Genomic DNA, 20,499 nt, shown 5'->3' on the forward strand with positions numbered 1-20,499 from the left:
AGCACAATAATTATAGCAATATCACCATATTTCTATCCAACGACTAAACATTGGACTTAGCTCCAATTGCTTCAAGAATAACATATGGGCAGAGGAAGCTACCTGTCGATATTTATGTTTGGTTGAATTCAACAGTATTCGAACACACATTCGGAAGATTTTTTTTGACTTCTTTGTGTGTGGTGCTGTGGCGTGAGGGTTGGTACTCATGCATGTTTCTTTGCGGTCCTCTATCACTTGGCATGTTTACGATCTTCGTTAATAAAATGAAAACTACAATAACTTTCATGATTTGCTAATGCTGAAGTGTTGAAAAATTTAGGAAAGAAAGAATCAAGCTTTTGGAAATAATGCTTTTGCGTTGTTAATCGCAGATATAAATTCATATTCTTGTCAAAGTGTATACAAAATACGTTCTGTATGTTATTGTATAGAAAGTATACAAGCAACAAGAAACAAGTCACTGAATATTTAAACAAAATTTTGAATCGTCGGTTAAATAAACTTATAGGCATCCTCCACTCTCGATTTTTAACTTTTGTAACTGTTTTTTGTAACAATTTTTTTTTTTCATCTAGTGGCATCTAGATGAAAATTCCGTTTAATCCACTTATGCTTTCTCATTATTGGATACTAGTTTCATTTTTAGAATTTTTGATCATTCAATTGAATTAAAGTTTGTTGGAATTAGTTTACACATCTCTGAGAAATCGATTCAAGGCCCATTTTGGAGTGTTCGAACATTATTTCTGGAACCAAAAACTGGGGACCGGTATAACCAAGTGAGCTTATTTTGCCACCAACTAACAAGATCTGAAAATTAGGAGAATTTATCAACAAGTTTCGTTTTTATTTTATAACAATAATACTATTGAAATAGACAAACAAAAAAAGTTGCACAAAGCAATCTATTCAACTAAGTCACCAACTATCTGTTTAAGGAATCTGTTTCCTCAATAAAAAAACGTTAACGTTCTAATGTATGGAATTTTAAACTCAGATGTTACCAAACTATTTCCCAATAACTGTTTCATCGCATCATTTGGAGTTTGTCTCGAACTATATTCTATACAAAACAGTATTGTACAGTGTTTTTCAATAAAAAAAATAAAAGCTTTATCAGATCTGTTTAAATCACTTTCGATTCCACATCCTAAATAATTAAACTATCAGACTTATTCAATGGAAACTGTAAAACTGTAAATTACAAATGTCATTTAGTTGTTATCGTTGTAAATTTCCTTCGATTTGGTGCGAGAACTTTAGTATTGATTAGAAAAAGTTCTCACGAAATTTGAATTTTGAAATCTTAGATTTCTGTAGCCGTGTGCATTGAAACCTAAGTTTGTGAAAAATAATCCAACTATCTCTGATTTTATGATATGATAACATTAATCAACCCGGTTACTTCGTATCGAAAAGTAAGATCCAGATAAAATTTGATAATAGCAGGAGTAATCGTGTTTTAACCTGCACGGTTGCAAATCGGTCCAGCCAAATCTGACGAAGATATACAATATGGGGTAAGTCATTTGACATTCGTCAGAATTATTCCTGCTTAGCATTGATCCACTGATTGATCATAGACATACTTGGTTTGATACGTAAAAATTGAAAAGGGTCATTGTGCGGTATTCAATGCTGTTCCCTTAATAGGAGGTGAAGTTGTATTAGTACAGATTCCTAAACTCTACCTGGTTCTACCTAAAGAAGAAAATCATCATAAAACTTTTACGGTCAAACTGGTCGTCAAAGGGTGAGATAACTAAGTGCTTACAAGTCTCTATCTCATGCCTCCCCGTGAGTCTATGATGACATTAGGTCAATAGAATGGCGCCGACTGGGTTCTATTGCCTTCTGCGTTAGTAGTAGAATGAGAGGGTTTGTATGTAATCGCTCGTTTGAAACGCAACAAGTATTAAAAATCATTCATTCATTGCAGAAGTGTATTTAAACACCTTAATGTGAATTCAAATTGCCTTTAATTTACACTTGTTTTGATAAAAACCGTTTGTTATATTCCTTGCCTTATTCCTGGATTAGCATTTTTCATCTTATCTTTAAATAAATCGACGTTAAAAGTTATTGACTGGTTCCGGATGCAAACTGGAGAATTGGTAAGATCGGAAAATGTTAATGTATAAAAAAAATGAAAAAAAAACTAAATACGCACCGATTGATTGCCATTTACAAGGGATCGAAAGCCTTTATGTAATGTTTGAATCCATTTGATGAAAACATTGCATTGAAGCGGGACTGATCGATGGAACAGTGACTTCGAAACACGATTTGCTCTGTATACTAAATGGGTCATCGAAACTCAATTGATTTGACACCTCCCTGGGTCCTGAACTAAATTTATTTTCTTGTATAAACAAAACACATGGGAACACATCTTTTTCTGTAAACCGATGCCAGACAGTGGGTCTTAAGATAGGTCAAACACACACACACACAGGAACAAATTTTCTACAAACATGAGAAACCCAACCATAAACCAATAGTCTTTAATTTATGCTCTTATTTTCAGATTTTTAGGAAAAAGGGACTGAAGTCCACTAGAAGTTTGATCTTGCTCCAGAAAAGACCAACCTTAATGTCGTGCGGAAACCAGCAGTAGGAAACTTAACCAAAAATAGATTTACTGGGTTTTTTGTTTCCGTGTCGTAAAAGGAAACAACAAGAGTTTTTTCTTTCTTTCAGTTATCAGATTTTCGTAACGTTTTACATCTAGTCGCTTCATTTTACCTAATTATCTCTTTGTTCAACAAACAGTTTTTTCAAAAATATTTTCCCATAATTTACTACAAAATGATTCTATTTGCATCTAGATTCTGAAAATAGTTTTACATTGTATTTTTTTTCTTCCATGTTATTGCTTGTATTTGCGCGCGTCCGTTTTCGATCAATTCTAAAAAACTTAAGATTTCGCAATAAAATGTATCACAACTAAGTATTCTTCGAATCTGAAAATTTTGCTTTGCCGAGCCGTAAGTGGTTTTTGAAATGCATAAACGGTCACTGTTCCGTTTCACGGGAATGATTTTAGAATTGAAAATTAGGGTTTGAAGCGAAATTTCACAAAAAATCAAAAAAGGCAACTCAAAATTATGAACCTTTAACCGAAATAACAGAAATTTGTAGATGTTTCAAGTGAATTTCATAAATTTTTCATCATTTTCTGTATTGCTTACGGGCTGCTGTCTCGTATGCTAGTGATGTGAGAAATGCACGGTGGACTCGGTGGCGTTATATCGTGAGCAAAAATTACGTATAAAACCCTTTTTAATCCACCTAGTGGCGTGATAATGCCTTTCTCTTGCCATTTAAATAGTCTCATTAGAACATTTATAAAATTTCATCCTCGACCATTAGTATTGTGAGCTTATCAAATAACTTAATATTAGCTTTCAAACGAGTCTAATGTCGTTTTCGCTTGACCAAACCTAACCCAGTTTCCACCCTAACTGCTTCAAACCCGTTTGTTTGAAGCTAGTTTCGAACCTAGTTTTAACGTTGTTGAACTGAAAATCGAGTCAGTTTCGAACCTGGTTGTTATATAAGGTTTGCTCAAACCCCCGTTGCTAAGTGCGAAATCAACACAGTTTCGTGAAAAGTGTTTGTTTGATGAAACTACCCTGGGTCAGTTTCCGTTTTCTCAAGCGAAAACGACATAAGTCTATCGAAATCGATTCTTTTATCTCCGAAAAAATTTGTTGGATTGAAAAACACCCCCTTCCAAATTTTATTGACATTGTTAGCCTTCAAATAAGCCTATGTTTGTCGAAATTTGTTAAGTCATCTTCGATCAAATTCAACCGATGAAAAATGTGCGGTTATTCGTTTACGTAACTTATACCAATATATGTTCGGAGCCAGAAGTGCCAGCCATTTGATCTTTGAACTTGATGCCCAATAGTAGCTTTCCAAAGAGCCTAAGCTGATTAAAATCGGTTGACACATACACACACAGACATTTTCTGTTCTCGTCGAACTGATTCGAATGGTATATAACTCTAATTGTCTCCGAGGCTTCGTTGGAAAGTCGGTTTTCCAGCAATTCTACTACCTTTCTATAAATAAAGGAAAACACGATACAAATTTATGCACCGTTTGGTTTTGTGTTGAAATAACAACAATACAATAAATGAGTATTACAAGAAATCGTTCATTTTCTAAGGTAACTAACTTTTATAATGCTAGTAATACTAGACGCTAACAGGACTGATCATCTAGAAATTATCTATACAATTTCCACTTATCCCGATCAGTAACGGAGAATCAACCAGGGGTGGTCGCGTAAGCTCAAGCTCATTTTCAGATTTTTAGGAATAGTTTTATAATTCCTTTCAGAAATATTCATTGAACGTATTTTTCATGCAAACACAACATTGACAGAATAAACTTATCCAATTTTCCAAATTATTATTGAAAGGCGAAATTTCAGATAAACTCGAACTTATTCTGCAGAATTTGTTTTGAATGCATGTCGGGTTTGAAAGCTCGCATGTTTTGTAATTCGTTGTTCTGAATAACTTCTAGTAAAACTTAGTAATCTAAATAATTATACGATTCGACGTGAAAATTTACCTAACTCGTGCAGAGACGAACCAGCCTTTGACTGAGAGTCTCTTAAATAAAGAAAACGAACTAACCTGATTCGTAATTCATATGAATATTACACATCAAGCGCGGAATTATTTGACACACACATCCATACAGACAATTTGTAATCTAAATTCGACATACGGACTCGATAGAAAAATTAATTTTTGAACTTTTCTAATCAAGAATAGTTAAATTATATTTTTCCAAAATGATGTTACCTCGTTTTTACATCATAAGAAGTCACATAAATTATGTAATAATTGTGCATCGAAAAAGCATGTCAGTTGTTTCACTAGAAACATTGAAAAATTCGTCCCGTTTCTCTACTAACATCTATACAAGTAACAAGAAACGATAATCCATAGTAGTTGGAATCCCCACAAAAATAAAGCCGCCGAGTGCTTTCAGCTTTTAATCAAATGTTTGGATCTCATGTCTCTTACTGTCTTCACTGTACAATATTGCTGATTCTATACAGCAGGAGAAGCAACGTACGTGCGGAATCCGCATATAATAACAAACGAGCCTTATTTAGTTTGTACCTTCCTCCTTTATCTCACGTCTGGCCAGGCGCGTTTCGTTGTGAACCCCAGTTGGTTCATGTTGCATGTGCTTCTTCGGTTTTAAGCCGTCGCATTAAACACATGTTTTATGATCCTGCACCTCCCGGATCTCGTTGTCTCTCACTCTCATCCACTGCCTCCTCTGTCCAAACATGCACTTTTTATGCTCGCATTTCGGTATTAAATATTCGTAGTCTCTCACTCACGCACACATTGCTGCGCCACAGTGAGTGTAATTCTCTCTTATTTCCTTTCATAATGGCCAAAGAACCTTGTCGATGGATCACAAGAGCCGTTTCTGAATCCAATTTACGTTTCGATGTATTGGTGAATTTATTCTACTCGTTATACCTCTTGGCTCGCATTAAATTTCCAATTTGGAAGCATTCTGCACCGCGACGGTGATACAACACAATATGTACACAGTCATCCTCCTTGATGGAAACGAAAATGGAAGAAAAACATTTCAGAATGTTTTTCCTGGACCAGAGTTAGTGAGCGTCTGTGTGTGGTGTTTTTAGAAACACTTTATGTTAGTGGTGCCAACAGCCGGTCCGTAACGATTAGGTAACCTGCGTTGCCATACATTTGGTAGAGAGCCATTTTCGGGTCAGGCTCTGTACGTTCGTGGTTCCGTCCGCTATGAAATTGTTCGTACAGGTGACTTCAGATTTTTTAGTCAAGCTGTATGTGGTAAATTCGATAGAAGTAAATTGGGACTTAAGACTTTTATTAACTTTTCTTTACCTAAACTCATCTAAATGAAACCTTATTAGTTTGAAGGATTGTTTCACTTGTTCTGTACGAAAGTTTCAACATTTAATCAGACGCATTCATGTCTAAATATTGTTTTGAAATGTCACTCTGGTTTTTAATAAGTAAGGGTGATTTTTTATTTTCTTTCATATCAGTGTATTCAAACCACACAGTTGTGTCGGTGGGTACCTGATATGTAACCAATGTAACTCAAAGAATGATGGGTACTCGGTGTTATAAATAATGGAAAATTGATTCATAATATTATCATCACAAACATTTGAAATACTAAAGATAGAAGCAGCTTCGTAACATGTGACTGAACAGTCATTATTCATATTAAGCTATTTGGTCCATATATCATTTGTGTTTATTTCACACAATTTTATCTGAAATTGTGAAAGTGAAGAAAAAGCCGAATTCAGAAGACATAAAATTTCCATGTGACTGTATAAGTTTACAAGAGTGCCGGCTCCGACGATCAGATGCAGGTGGTTACCATCCGTCTACTGCACGACGTCGAACTACCGTCCTCGCATCAATGTCGTCGTAGTCGGCACGTTGCGCTGTAGAGGAAAAGTAGAAATGTATGTGTAGCGCGTTATAGGAAATCGTTAATTTTAATTGAATTCATTAATTTCAGCTCTCCCAGGGATTAATGGCAGTGCTATGGCCGTTACGAGAGGTGCTCAATAAAATGTGCTTCATGCAAGTTTTATTATATGTACCTGAATATAAAACAACTTGTGATAAAATGGAGAAATAACATGTGGGGTTTAAATTTTCAGGTTCCATGAAACATGTTACGAACAACGGAATAAATTCGAAATGCAACTGAACCGACAAAAGGATAGGTAACAGTTATAATACAATACATACATATGGTTATAGTTAAAATAACAATAGTTTGCATATATTGTAGTCTCTGAATATCATCGTTCGACGTCACTGGAAAATATTCAATTTCTGTCCATACAATTCAATTTAGTCCTCCCCCCATTAGGGCTTTTTTCAGCAATTAATAACTGTCAAATCCTGCTGCCTACTAGAAAATCGTAGAGTTTGCGCAGTACGTCCGTAACACGTAACCCTGTATCGGTACACAAATATTGTTTGCTGTTGGTTTCGTTTTTCGCACTTCAAAACGCTGAAGAATGGTGGGGAGATATTGATAAATGTGCGCTGATTTCGATCCTGTATATATTGGTAACGCAAAATTGTAGCAGGCATATTTGAGCCAGGTTTTGCTTCTACTGTCAGACATGAAAAATATAGCTGCATAGTAATACAGCTTTCAGGCAATAAATTGGTCATCAGAGGGTTTGTACTGTGAATGTAAATAAGATAAATTCTTTATATTTCCTTCGAAAGCAGAACTATTATTTATTTTTGATATGTGGCATGTTTTACTGAGAAAAGATAAACATAGCATAATATCTTATGTTTATGGCAGAACGAATCAAAAAACGTTTTTAATGTTATGAAATAAAGTGAGTTTTTTTTATCTTAACGATTTGCTGAATATTATCCAACTGAAGAAATATATATTCTGTCATACAATGTCAGAGTTTTCGTAGCAACATGGAAACGAGAACGGTATCTGAAGCCCAATCACAAACAGAAATCTGATAAAAGCTATTAGGTTAACCCTTCTCTTTCAGATCTTGGTGATGATGCCTAGAAACAACTCCGAGAAACGAGTCCTCTTGATGGTGTAGTGGCTTGCGTATAGCGCACCCAGAGGGGGAGGTTTCTAGCACTTGTTTGCTTAAAAGCATCGTCAAAGTTTATCCTCTTGATGATGTTCAAGAGGGTTCCCTATTTTTAGTCGGTACAGTACCCTTCCTCAATACATGGACACCTTTCAGCAACTCAATTTGTTATATTACTGAGGGTTGAAGAATTCTTTTTTGTAATGGTTTCTAAGCAACGTGAAGATTGAGCCATTTCGTCTTATTTCATGAACATAACTTTAACTAGTACTGTTTCAGTTTTTAGTCCATGAGCTATGACCTACACGAAGACAATATTTCTACAAAAAGTTACAGTTGATCCGGTGGCATCGTAAAAAACCTGTTTCATTCCACCTAGTGGTGTGATGGTGCCTTTCTCATATTACTTATGTTCAGACAAGATTTTTTTTCAAACTTGAATAAAATCAAAAACTTTCTTTGGTAAAAACTACTATCACTTTTTCGATTTTTAAACAGCAATGTCAAGTTAATATAGATTTAATTGTGGCAACCCTGCACGCTACACCAAATTGAAGAAAGCATACTGTGCGCGGCGGGTTCGTTTTCTTCTTCTTCCGTACCAGCACGTACCGATGCGTACTGATTTTGCATAATTTTGTTTGACAGTTTGAATGTTTTGATTCTTATTGCCCTATAATTTCGGAACCGAAGTCGGATCTGGATGAAATTGAACAGTGTCTTTTAAGACACTGAGAGCTTTATTTTGAATCATGATTTGTGAAAATCGGTTAAATTATTTGTCACATACACACATACATACACACCGACATTTGCTCAGTTCGTCGAACTGAGTCGAATGGTATACAACATTCGGCACTAATTTTTGCGTATTAATCTGTTTGTATTCACTCGGACAAAGTAAGGTTACTGTCGATGAGCGCTGTGTAGTACCGCACATTTCCCCGTAAAAACGGTTTTCTTTCCAACTCGTAGCAAACACAATAATACTCGGAAACGAAAAGCTTAATACGCTATTGAAGCGCAAAAAATACTATGAAACTTATTTTGTTCAACATGGATTGAGATACCTGACGTGTGATTGAAAATTTCCGAACGACGCACCGATACAAAAAGCTGAATACATTTACAAAAAAATGACGAAAACGCATAGTAACTTTGCCCCTCTTTCTTCAACGTAAGGATATAATCCAATCGTTCAAATAACAAAAAAATAATAGTTCAAACTTGTTAAACAGCATGATCTGGCAGTATCGTAATATTCTTCAAATGCAGTTTCAAAAATCCCAAGTTTAGCGGTGGCGAGTGGATTGTACAGGAAAATTAACTTACGCTTACAATTTTGGGTTAATATGTAAAACTTTATAAAAATTACTGCAAAAAGTTGTTGCATCAAAACATAACATGACTCTAAGAAAGGCAGTTTTTAGTATTAACATGGGAACAATGTGTAAAGAACTGTTCTTTTCTATTGGTAAGCAATCATAGTTATATGGCAAGAGGTACCATCATATAATCGATGTTAGAAGAAGGAAAACCAACACATTATCTATGAATCTGTAGAAATCTGAACGGAATATTTTAAAAATCCTTATTTTCATGTTTATGAAAACATATGTTATCTATGGTATAAAACCTGTGTGGCGAAATGGATTAAAATATCTATAGTTTTACAGAAAAATCTGGCAGCTAGCCCTGTTTATGGGTTACCATAGTAATGGTAATCTTGTTTCATCCATCACTTTATTATATTTTTTGGAGCAGTGTAACTTTACATACAAAAAATTTACGAATAATATTGATAAACTAGCAACATTCTACAAAAATGTACTAGTTAGGGTGCAGTAGTGCTTTGTAGACTAATTGTAAAAAATATCATGGAGCTAGTGTTTGGCACAAATTTAGGCGTTTTGCAATAATTTCTACATTAATTAGGATAACTGACGAAAACAAAATCTTGGCAGTTTCCAAACGAGCCCAAGTATGTTGGGAATTGTGTGAATAGAAGAGTGCGGTTTGTCGATTATGTTCGTCATACGATTATATCACCGGAGCTGGAAGTGTTCGCCATGAACCTTCCGATCTTTATCAAAGGCCTGACAATGGCTTTCAAACAAGTCTAAGATTGGCTAAATCGGTTTAATCATCTTCCGTTAACGCAAAAATTTAGTGGAAAGAAAAAAGTGAAGTTTGTCGCTTACGTTATTTATATCATTATATTTTCAGAACCGAAAGTGTTCGCTATTTGACCTTCAAACGTGATCAATTGCCTAATAGTAACTTTCAAACAAACCTAAACTTAATCAAATTTGTGAAGCTATCTTCGAGAAAATTTGATTAATCTCAGGTAGAAAAAAATGTGATACATCTTGAAAACCAGATGTCCGCTATATGCCCATGAAGCAGGAGTAATGACCCAATTATTGCTTGTAAACGAGACTAAGGTTGTTGAAATCGATTCTGCCATCTTCGAGAAAATTGAACAAATAGATCCAAATAGATAGACCTTAAGGGTAAGATGAAAATAAGTGCATAATGTTATACATGTTCATTTAAATAAAGCTCTATTAATTTTAATTGATATCGCGCAAAAAAAACTTATAAAATTTGATAATGAATCGTCCAAAATTATTGAACACAGAGTTGATAGGTTTCAGTTCGTACCAACGTGCTTAAGTAAACAGAAATTCTATGACGTCTGTTTCACTCCAACAACAAATGTTCCGTGATTCTGCATTCCCCTCCGTAGAATGTTGACATAAATGCTAAACTAGCAGATTACTAAGGAACTTTATTCAAAAGTTATAAAAAAGTTAAATTAAGCGTCAGCTGGTTCAGTAGTTTAGATTAGAAATTTCTTGATTAATGTGTTTGTCCTAAATGTAAAACTGATACGAACCCTGTTGTTCCTTATCGCATGGTTATTTGCAATAAAAACATAAAATCCATTTACACACACACATAGGTATGTTAATACACAACCGAAACAGGGAGAGTGAGATAAAATTTGATAGTTTTGCTCCTTTCACACTACACACGGCATCGGATACGAATCTGAGATGGTAGATGTTTGAAATATGCAATAACAAATTATTTACATAAATTAAAAAATAAGACACTGATCAAATAATCGTAAATTTTCACCCGTTTTTTCCTTTCGGGCTGCTTTCTTCCTTTGCGCGTGACAGTCAAACGATGTGGAGCTAACCATGAACATCCACTTTCAGTTCCACCGAGCAAGAGAAATATGAGTGTCATAAAACGAAAAATGGCTCTTCTCTCGTTTCCATGCTCTTTTTTGGATTTAGGAATTAATACGCACACTGTGTATACACGTTGTAAGAAGTGACAATATTTTTCCATTGAGCATGTACGAAGAGCTAGAGATAGGATAACGGAGGCATTTTGGCTTGAGTTTTTTACTGTTTCCCACACATATAATTAAGTTTTTTGATTATTGTAAAAAACATCATTTAGTTTTTTTTAATTAAGGAACACGAATTAGTCTATTTTCGATCTAGATGGGAAATGCGTAGCAGCTGCTAGTTTTATGACCATTTGAAAGAAATCATTCACTGTGCTATTCGTAGTGGTTTGGTGAGTTGAGTTTGAAAGCAGGAGAGTGACTTGCAGGGAGTATGTACGTAAGGGGTGGAAGTTTTAAATTGCATATCATTAAAGAACAATATTTTATGTTCTTTTCATTTTTTTCCTAGCGAAAAAGAATTTAATGGAAAATCGATGTCTGTCCACCATGTTTGATATTTAATAATACGAGATTTGCTGATGGAAATTAGTATCTATTGGTATATGAACGTTTCTAAGCATAGTTCGAAAAGCAGTCTAATGCACTCACCATTTTTAAATTCTCATTATCTCAAAACTGTATGTTTACAAACAATTATAATCACCGATACACCTTGGTCTATTTCAAAATTTGTATTTGCACTATATAAAACAAACATTTATTTTTACACATGTCAATTTAGTCTTGAGCTACAAACACTTTTTCATGAAGCTTTTTCGTTTCACAAAGATCTCGCGGTAGAATAAAACTGGACCACAAGAAGGAAAGAGAAACCTGACACCATAATTAATGAAGATTTATTTGATTGATTTTTTCACTCAACTACTAGTCATCTGTCTCACAAAATGCTAAGTTACTGAATATACCAGGAAAAGTTGAAGCAGCTTCTTCACTCCCGTTCATAGGCGAGACAGTCACCAGTCGCCTGATACACTCACGCTCACACCATTATTAAGCATCGAAACGCACCTTCAAGGCATCTGTCGAACGGTAGACGTCTGGAATGGTTTGATTTCCGCTATTCACTTGACGACGTGCTCAGTTTTTGAGTGTTTTCAAAAGCTTTTTTCACATTGCACTTCACAGTACTAAGCAAATCACTATGGTTAGTTCATTTTTATTCTTCACACTGAAATGTATATTGTACTTGAAAAAGATTTTGGCATACGTCATCAACGACCCATTCTAGTCGAACACTTCCTCACGAATGAAATGAATTTGGTTCGTGACTGCTAGGCCTAGTGTTACTTGGCGAAACTCAGAGAAGATAGCCAAAGTGTTGAGAGCAGGGTTTGCAATTGAGAGATATTTGTTTACATTTTACTTTGAACGGACTTCGGAGAAGTAAATAAATTAAAAGGTAAACATCACGCATACTAATGAGTCTACAGGCCATATTTACACTGAGGATTTGCTTTACCAAGTTTTGGGTATTTCGTATACATTTCTATTGAGTGAAACTATTATAAGCGGCTCATACTCAAGATAATATTATTGGCTATCCAAGTATTGTCAATACGGCTTCAATACATTCATCGTGATAGCTTTTCCGCATTTTTTTGAAAAAAATCAAGCTTTGAAAGCTTTTATTATTGTAATCGACACATGAAAAATTTAGAGAATATTCAAATGCACTTATTGAACACCTCACCGACGACACCTCACTCTTTGGAGAGGAAGTATTGACGGTTCATTGGTTCAAATCATATAACTAGAACTAGAAAACTTCTGAACACGCTCTATGTTTCGAATTGGAATCACGTTAGGATCAAAAATAGATATTAATAAAAATGCACCAAACTCACAAAAAAAATTAAATTGTGTTTCTACTCTTAGACTTGGTATTTGAAATGAACGCAAACTTGCGTATCTGAAAACAAATGTTGATTTGTATAAGAAAATATTTTCAAGCTAAAACTTTTTTATTTAAATGTCATTTTATTTAAGAAGTATGAACTTTTGGAGCAAAACCCACAAAATAACCATACAGGCTGCATTGACAGATTTCCGCGTCATTCTACAATAATATTTTACCTTTCTTATAAAGACAGTGTATGTTATCACTGTGAAATCCGATTTTTGAAACTCGGCCCAGATGCCCAAATGTCATAAAACAATCGACTCAGTTCGTCGTCTGTGTGTGTAACATTGTTATGCACTTACTTTTCTCGCAGATGGCTGAACCGGAACTTTTCACAAACTTAGATTCAAATTAAGGTCTTGTGATTCCTCACAAAATTCCTGAATATTATTATGACTTCTGGGTTCGGAATTACAAGATGAATATGTACAAAAAATTGAAAATACAATAACCAGTAAATTCTTCCAGCATGCAGGTCTTATTAGCTTAGGCGTCATGCGTGAATTACGTCACGCTAAATTTCAATAAATTTAACACCCCCCTCCCCCTTGTCAAAATCGGTCACAATTTTTGAAACCAATTCTAAAGAATTACGTAAAAACTTTCGCTCCTCCTCATCCTCCTCAGCGAATTTTTTTTTTTAATTTTTGTATTGGTTGTATTGTCTTCCAGATGACGATTATACGTATCAATGGGTCCGCGAGAAACACCCCAATCATTGGTCATCGACTGGAGCAGTTTTCCGTGGGCGATTATGGTGATGTTGCCTAAGAGATTGAAAGAAACATGGAGAAGTAATTTCCATAATTGGTTCGAGCATAGGGAATTTTTTTTCACTCCTGTAATTTTGATGTGGAACACATCTTTATTAGGGGTGCAAATCAGAAACTCAAGAAAAACTAAACATAGAAATTTGGTCAGGTTTTAAACACTTACAGCTCAGGCTGTTTTGTATCAATTATTAATATTATTTCATCATTTGATAGGAAATATTTCTATGTTTCGATTTAAATGTTTGATACATTTTTTTCAATTATATATGATTGAAATTTTGATTAGTAGGGAGCAGTGTCCTATTTGGCTGCTAAAAATCTTTGGCATACCGGATTTCCCTGCCATAGACGACGGTTTGGAAGGAGTAAGCGATGTATCAAAGAGAGAGCATCGCTCTGATTGGTCAATCGATGCAAAAGCGAAGTTGTTGGAAGCACGCTAATCTATAAATAGAAGCGAAATTAAAGCTAGCGTTTCAGTTCTACTCCTAGCATGCTAGAGGTAGGTTATTGCTAGACAGCAAGACAAAAACGTGCCATAAAACGATTTGAAGCTTTGAGGGCAGATGCCAGTTGTTAGCGTAAAACCGTGTCGCTCGCTATGCGTATTACATTTCTCTTCATGCTCTCTCGTAAATGTTTAAAATGACTCGATGTGGCCGGGTGGCCAAGAAGTTTTGATTTTTTCGGTTACAAGTTTGACTAGATCACATAAAATCCAATAAAGCTACCGCTTGTTTGGCAGCCTTGATGAGCCGATTTTATTTCTCTCTCATGTTTCGTTACATTACCAGAATACAAGAGCAGAAAAAGTACAGGCGACGACACGACCTGCCACTCGTCTATTTAAACTGTATCGTAAATTTAACTACCCCTCAGTAACTCGTAATGTCAAAACGAGTTCGCACGATTTTTTTTAAAAACTGGCAGGTTCACAGATTAATCTGTGTTTCACAGATTTTGAGTTTTCTGCACAGATTTTAAAACTGACACAGATTTTCACAGATTCTTGAATATATCACAGATTTTGGAAATCGAGTACAGTTTAGCACCAATAAGTGACACAGCGTGTTGATTGTGAGACCTTTTTTTTTTTTGCTCACTAAATAGAATTCGATCTGCAGAAATGGGGACAGAAAAAGGGTAGTGAGACCTTTTTTTTTTTTTTGCTCACCAAATTTGATTTTGAACTGCTATCGGGGTACGGAAAACAGTCACAGATTTTCACAGACTGGTTTTGGATTTGACCACAGATTTTTGAAAAAATGACCTGGTATCTCTGCCTTGGCCGATAAATTGTTATTTTCGACTAATAGTTACCGATATCCTAGCAACGATTCGATGACGTGTTGTTTACATGTCTTGTACCGACGGATTTGCGCTCATCCTTCTCGATAGCTGCTGAACCTAAAGTGTCTTAAGAAAATGGTTATGTGCACCTAGCATAAATTTGGGGGTAAAAGCAAGCTTTTTCCCCTTCAAATTACCACAATCTGTACGGCCAGTAAGCCGAAACTTGTTTCGTTCGAGACGTCAGTTTAGACGTTACACTCCTTTGTGTAATAAAAAGTGTCTTGCAAATAGCATTAACTTTACGTCTGCTCAGCGGATTATGTTGATCCGGGGGTTTGCGTCAGTATAATCTGCTGACGCACTGATGAGTCGAAGACGAAACGTAAACTTAAGAAAATGGTTATGTGCACCTAGCATAAATTTGGGGGTAAAAGCAAGCTTTTTCCCCTTCAAATTACCACAATCTGTACGGCCAGTAAGCCGAAACTTGTTTCGTTCGAGACGTCAGTTTAGACGTTACACTCCTTTGTGTAATAAAAAGTGTCTTGCAAATAGCATTAACTTTACGTCTGCTCAGCGGATTATGTTGATCCGGGGGTTTGCGTCAGCATAATCTGCTGACGCACTGATGAGTCGAAGACGAAACGTAAACTTAAGAAAATGGTTATGTGCACCTAGCATAAATTTGGGGGTAAAAGCAAGCTTTTTCCCCTTCAAATTACCACAATCTGTACGGCCAGTAAGCCGAAACTTGTTTCGTTCGAGACGTCAGTTTAGACGTTACACTCCTTTGTGTAATAAAAAGTGTCTTGCAAATAGCATTAACTTTACGTCTGCTCAGCGGATTACGTTGATCCGGGGGTTTGCGTCAGCATAATCTGCTGACGCACTGATGAGTCGAAGACGAAACGTAAACTTAATAAAAAAAAAAAAAAAAAAAAAACTAAAGTGTCTTGTTTTCGATAGCTACATTAAGAGTATACGAAAGTGTGATCGTTGTAGAAGAGTCGGAATTTGATTTCTTTTGTCAGTTTCCGTGCCTTAAACTCGACCTATATTTGATTTTGTGTATGTCTATCAAACTAACATGTAGAAACGCATACAGCCAGTACTCAGAAATCTTATAAATAAATCACAACTATGTTGTAATAATTGACACCCAGCTCTCCGGTTTAATACACAATAATATAAGAGTTATAAAGACCGGTGTACAGCGAAAAAATACTGAATTTCCAATCATTGATGGAAAATATCGGCAATGGAAGAATACATCATCTTCTTTCCACTGCGCATTGGAGTTGGCTCCCACAATTTGATTCCAACTAAGTTCCAGGCTCAAACTCCATGGCCTGCGTTAGCACTCTAATGACATATGTTTATATGAAAAGGGCAGATATATCAAAACTAGGTTTGATTATTAGAAATCAAACTGGACTAAAGATTACGTGCAACCCTATTCGGTATTTCGATCGAATCGTAGTATTTTGGTCGAATACCAAATTTTGTATTCTCTATCGAGCTCGAGATTTCAATAAAAAGCATCACTCAATCGAAAGGCAGAATGATTTTTTTTACATTCAGCCGAAATATTCTAATACGATCGAAATGTAGAATAGGGGTAATAATTTCAGATTACATTCTGTTCATTTATTAGAATTAATCTAGACTAGATAAAAATATAAACTTTTAGAAAATCTGTGATATATTTTAGTGTGCAAATGCAATCGTTCTTAATACAAACACACAACAGACTTGTTTTGCAGAACCGTCCGATCGCTTTGCATTGTATGTACAATTCCTGTATTTATTCTTGTATTTATTTTTCGTCACCGGAGAAAAGAACTTTAGATTTGTCCGTGAATCTCTGCGCAAGCAAATTCTGCTCTGCGGAACGATCTACATAGAGGTTTGTTATCAAGTTTGCCACATTGGAATTGGTAGTATCGTTACTGACAATATCTTCTGGCTTAACTTAAACTGCTCGTGATTTTCGAGTTCATTCTCCATATTCAGCTAATAAATCAAATTTGCATGAAGTCATTAGATAATTTACACCATATACCTACAGTACCTGTCTGCATCCCGAAATTCTGATTCGTCCACTGGCTACGAAGAGACTGTTATACCGTTGGAGTCTAAATTTATTTCTCCCATATCAAAGAAGGATCCATTTTTGAATTCAAATCATGTACTTTTGGAATTTTTGTTTATTTACTTCGCCGGAATTTCTTGGTAACCAGTCCGTAGCAACCAGAACAGTGTTGCTTGAGAAGACTATTTTTATAATAAACAAGGGGACGCTCAATACTGTGGTAACTGGTAGTAAATCACTCACGAACACTTTTTATTGCGATTTTTCTTCGAAGTGTCTGGTCGTGTCGTCGGTACAGGTGTGTAATGTCAGAGACATAACTGGATGTCGCGAATACGAATAAAACTGACACTCTTTCTTTATATTTCCGAATATCAATTAGTTGATCGATTGTGTGAATTGTGCAAGTTTTCTCCTTTTACACTACTAGAATTTGAAACGATACACCTAAACTACAGTACAGATTAGTTACATTAAACATTCTGACACACAAATATTACGAAATAACCAGTATAGTTCTTTATGATAAAATATTGGTGGTTCTAAAAAGAACCTTTTATGAAGGCGTTCGTGATGGAGAGTGATGAGTTGAGTTCAAAATCCGATGGATACCGCTGAATTCCGTCATCTATTTCCAGGCTGACCTGTTGTCCGTGGGTGCGTTACTGACATGTGTTCTGTTGGAGTCTCCTGCTTCTTCCGCTTGCGGTAACAAGTTTTGTATTTCGCTTGGAGATTCCTCGATCGCATCATAATCAACACGATGGCAACGACAGCGAAATTCGAAATGAATGGCTTCTGAGTCGGTGCTATACATTTTAAATAGCAAATCAGCAGGAAGTTCTACAAACTGCAACTGGTTTAAAAATAAGCTGTATAGAGTAAAGTGAAGTAAAATTTCGCATAATTCTTTGGGTGTATTATTATAGTTCTAAAAAGAACCGATCTCAAGAATTCTGGAATTAATAACTGGACCTGAGCCCAAGAACTAAATTATGAATTTAGAACAGACTCAGAATTCAGTTGGAATGTGCACTTTCCGTCGCTGCTGGTTGATTAAATCATTCCCACGACGTCTGCTTCCATCCAACGCATAAGAAGAAATGATCGGTTTTCGACCACAATTCCCCTTTTATACGCATTCAGATGAAGATATGTGCCTGACTACCTCAAAATCGTCCAAACCAAGCGAAAGTAAAGAGTTTTCCACTTTGTTTTCAAATTTTAAGAAAACTTTATTTTTGAGTTGTTTGTGGTTTTCTCACAATGTTCAAAATATTATCCAAAATTCCTGATCATATTTTTGACGAAATGGTGAAAGAATTATGTTGCTGCCAATAATACAAGTCGAGATATTCACGATTAAGTTCTGCCCATTCTTCCATACGGCTAATTTTGAAAAGGCACCCCATAGTAAAGTAAGTCGTATTCACGACAAAAAATGGTGCCGCCATAAAAACGTACTTACCATTACAAAAATAACATTCACTTAATTTTTATCGCGACAACATATATGTTTTTATGCACTAATCGCATCTAAACTAAATTATCTAGATATTGTCAGGATAGATTTTTGATCCATGCTTTTGAAGGCGAAATATTCAATGAACAAGTTGAAAGTTGCCGTTTTCAGCTATGCAACTCTTCCTTCAGAAAAAAAGACTTTCCTGACCGCTAAAGTCAAACAATCATTCTGAAATTTTCACAGAATAATTTAAACTGAATTTCTAAAAGATTGCCTGTTGGGTTTTTCTATATTCGTCACCGTTTCTGAGAAAATCAGATTTGAAGCGTGAAAAAAGCCCTTTAAAACGCCCTAAAACACATTGGCCGCAGCCCTTCATTAATATACTCTGATTGTTTACGGATCGTAATATGTGAACTGTTCCTCGTCTGCGTGGCGAATTTTGTCGTCATCTACAAGATAATTCTACAGTCAAGAAAAAAATCAAATGAATTCATTGTTATCAGTAACAACTCACTTCCGTTTTTAATAAGAAAATAAATGTTCACTGTTATAGTTTGTCTCACGCTTGTTTAACGAAGAATTAATGTCGTTTTATTTTCGATCGATTAGATATCGCGAACAATCGCAACAAACATTGGTCCTTCTGATCCGGATACTAAAGAGCCGTCATCATGGATGTACTGTTAAATGAAAGAAACATCGCTTTCGAGAGGCTTCGAAGAGAACACGCTAGCGCGAAACAACTTTGTGACCAGGAACCACCCGGGTTTGAAATTCCTGATCAGCTTCGGAAATTATCAGACCTGGAGGAACATTTCGAAAGGATCCAAACAGAAATCGAAGAAGCATCATTGCCAGACGATTTGTCATCGGCTTTGAATATTAGGACAGATTTCGAAAGGCTATTTTATGCGACAAAAAATTTGTACAATGCATTATTGACGACGGGAAGACATGACGCAGCCAGTGACGTAACAATTGCTGATCCCGGTAATGATTTAAAACAAGCAATCCGTGTACTTCTTGAAACGCAAACAGCTCTGCTCCAGACAAGCTGCAGCTTCAACGTCCATAGAGGAGTTAGCTGTCCAGTTCCGAGGAAACCCAACCGAACCAATGGATACTCAATTGTCGTCATATACTCTACTGCAACTGCAACGTCATATACAAAACTGCAAATTTTATTTACACACTTGGAAGGTGAAGCGAAGAGCCTTGTATGTAACTACGCTATTACTGATGCAAATTACAAGCAAGTTTGGGATACTCTAGTTGAAAACTACGACAAGCCTAAATTCGCCGTATCGTCACTTGTGCAAGAATTCTGCGATCAACCTTTGATCAAAACTCCAACCCTTACTAACCTTCGAAGACTCGTATCTACATCAGACGAGGTAATACGCCAGTTACACGCAATGGGGGAACAATACGAAAAAACTGAAAAGTTCGTATCGTTTAATAGAAACACACATTTTTTGCCAAAATTCGTTTTTATTATTCAACATAATTGCCATCAGAGGCGATACAGCGATTATAGCGATCTTCCAACTTTTCGATACCATTTTTGTAGTACGATTTGTCATTTGCCTCAAAATAGGCCTCAGTTTCAGCGATTACCTCTTCATTGCTTCTAAATTTTTTACCAGCGAGCATTCTCTTGAGGTCTGAGAACAGGAAAAAATCACTGGGGGCCAAATCTGGAGAATACGGTGGATGAGGAAGCAATTCGAAGTCCAATTCGTTCAATTTCAGCATGGTTTTCATCAACTTGTGACACGGTGCATTGTCTAGATGAAACAAAACTTTTTTCTTCTTCAAATGAGGCCGTTTTTTTGAAATTTCGTCCTTCAAACGCTCTAATAACGCTATATAATAGTCACTGTTGATGGTTTTTCCCTTTTCAAGGTAGTCGATGAAAATTATACCATGCGAATCCCAAAATACAGACGACATTACCTTACCGGCCGATTGTTGAGTCTTTCCACGCTTTGGGTTCGGTTCATCGCGTGCAGTCCACTCAGCTGACTGTCGATTGGACTCCGGAGTGAAGTGATGGAGCCATGTTT

At 35.8% G+C, this 20,499-nt stretch overlaps 1 protein-coding gene and 1 long non-coding RNA gene across 2 annotated transcripts in view; one reads left to right on the forward strand and one right to left on the reverse strand.

Moving 5' to 3' along the window:
• Window positions 1-12,141, reverse strand: part of LOC131433009 (uncharacterized) — a 65,763-nt gene extending 53,622 nt beyond the window's left edge. The window contains exon 1 of the mRNA XM_058599719.1: window positions 11,496-12,141. The gene's annotated coding sequence lies outside the window, so the exon portion shown is untranslated. The remainder of the gene's footprint in view (window positions 1-11,495) is intronic.
• LOC131433011 (uncharacterized) lies at window positions 6,336-7,411 on the forward strand. The gene is made up of 3 exons (XR_009230009.1): window positions 6,336-6,514; window positions 6,571-6,781; window positions 6,850-7,411. It is a non-coding gene; the product is annotated as an uncharacterized LOC131433011 (long non-coding RNA).
• Window positions 12,142-20,499: the final 8,358 nt, after the last annotated feature.

Source organism: Malaya genurostris, chromosome 2 (genome assembly GCF_030247185.1).
Source record: "Malaya genurostris strain Urasoe2022 chromosome 2, Malgen_1.1, whole genome shotgun sequence".
Lineage (NCBI taxonomy): Eukaryota > Metazoa > Arthropoda > Insecta > Diptera > Culicidae > Malaya > Malaya genurostris.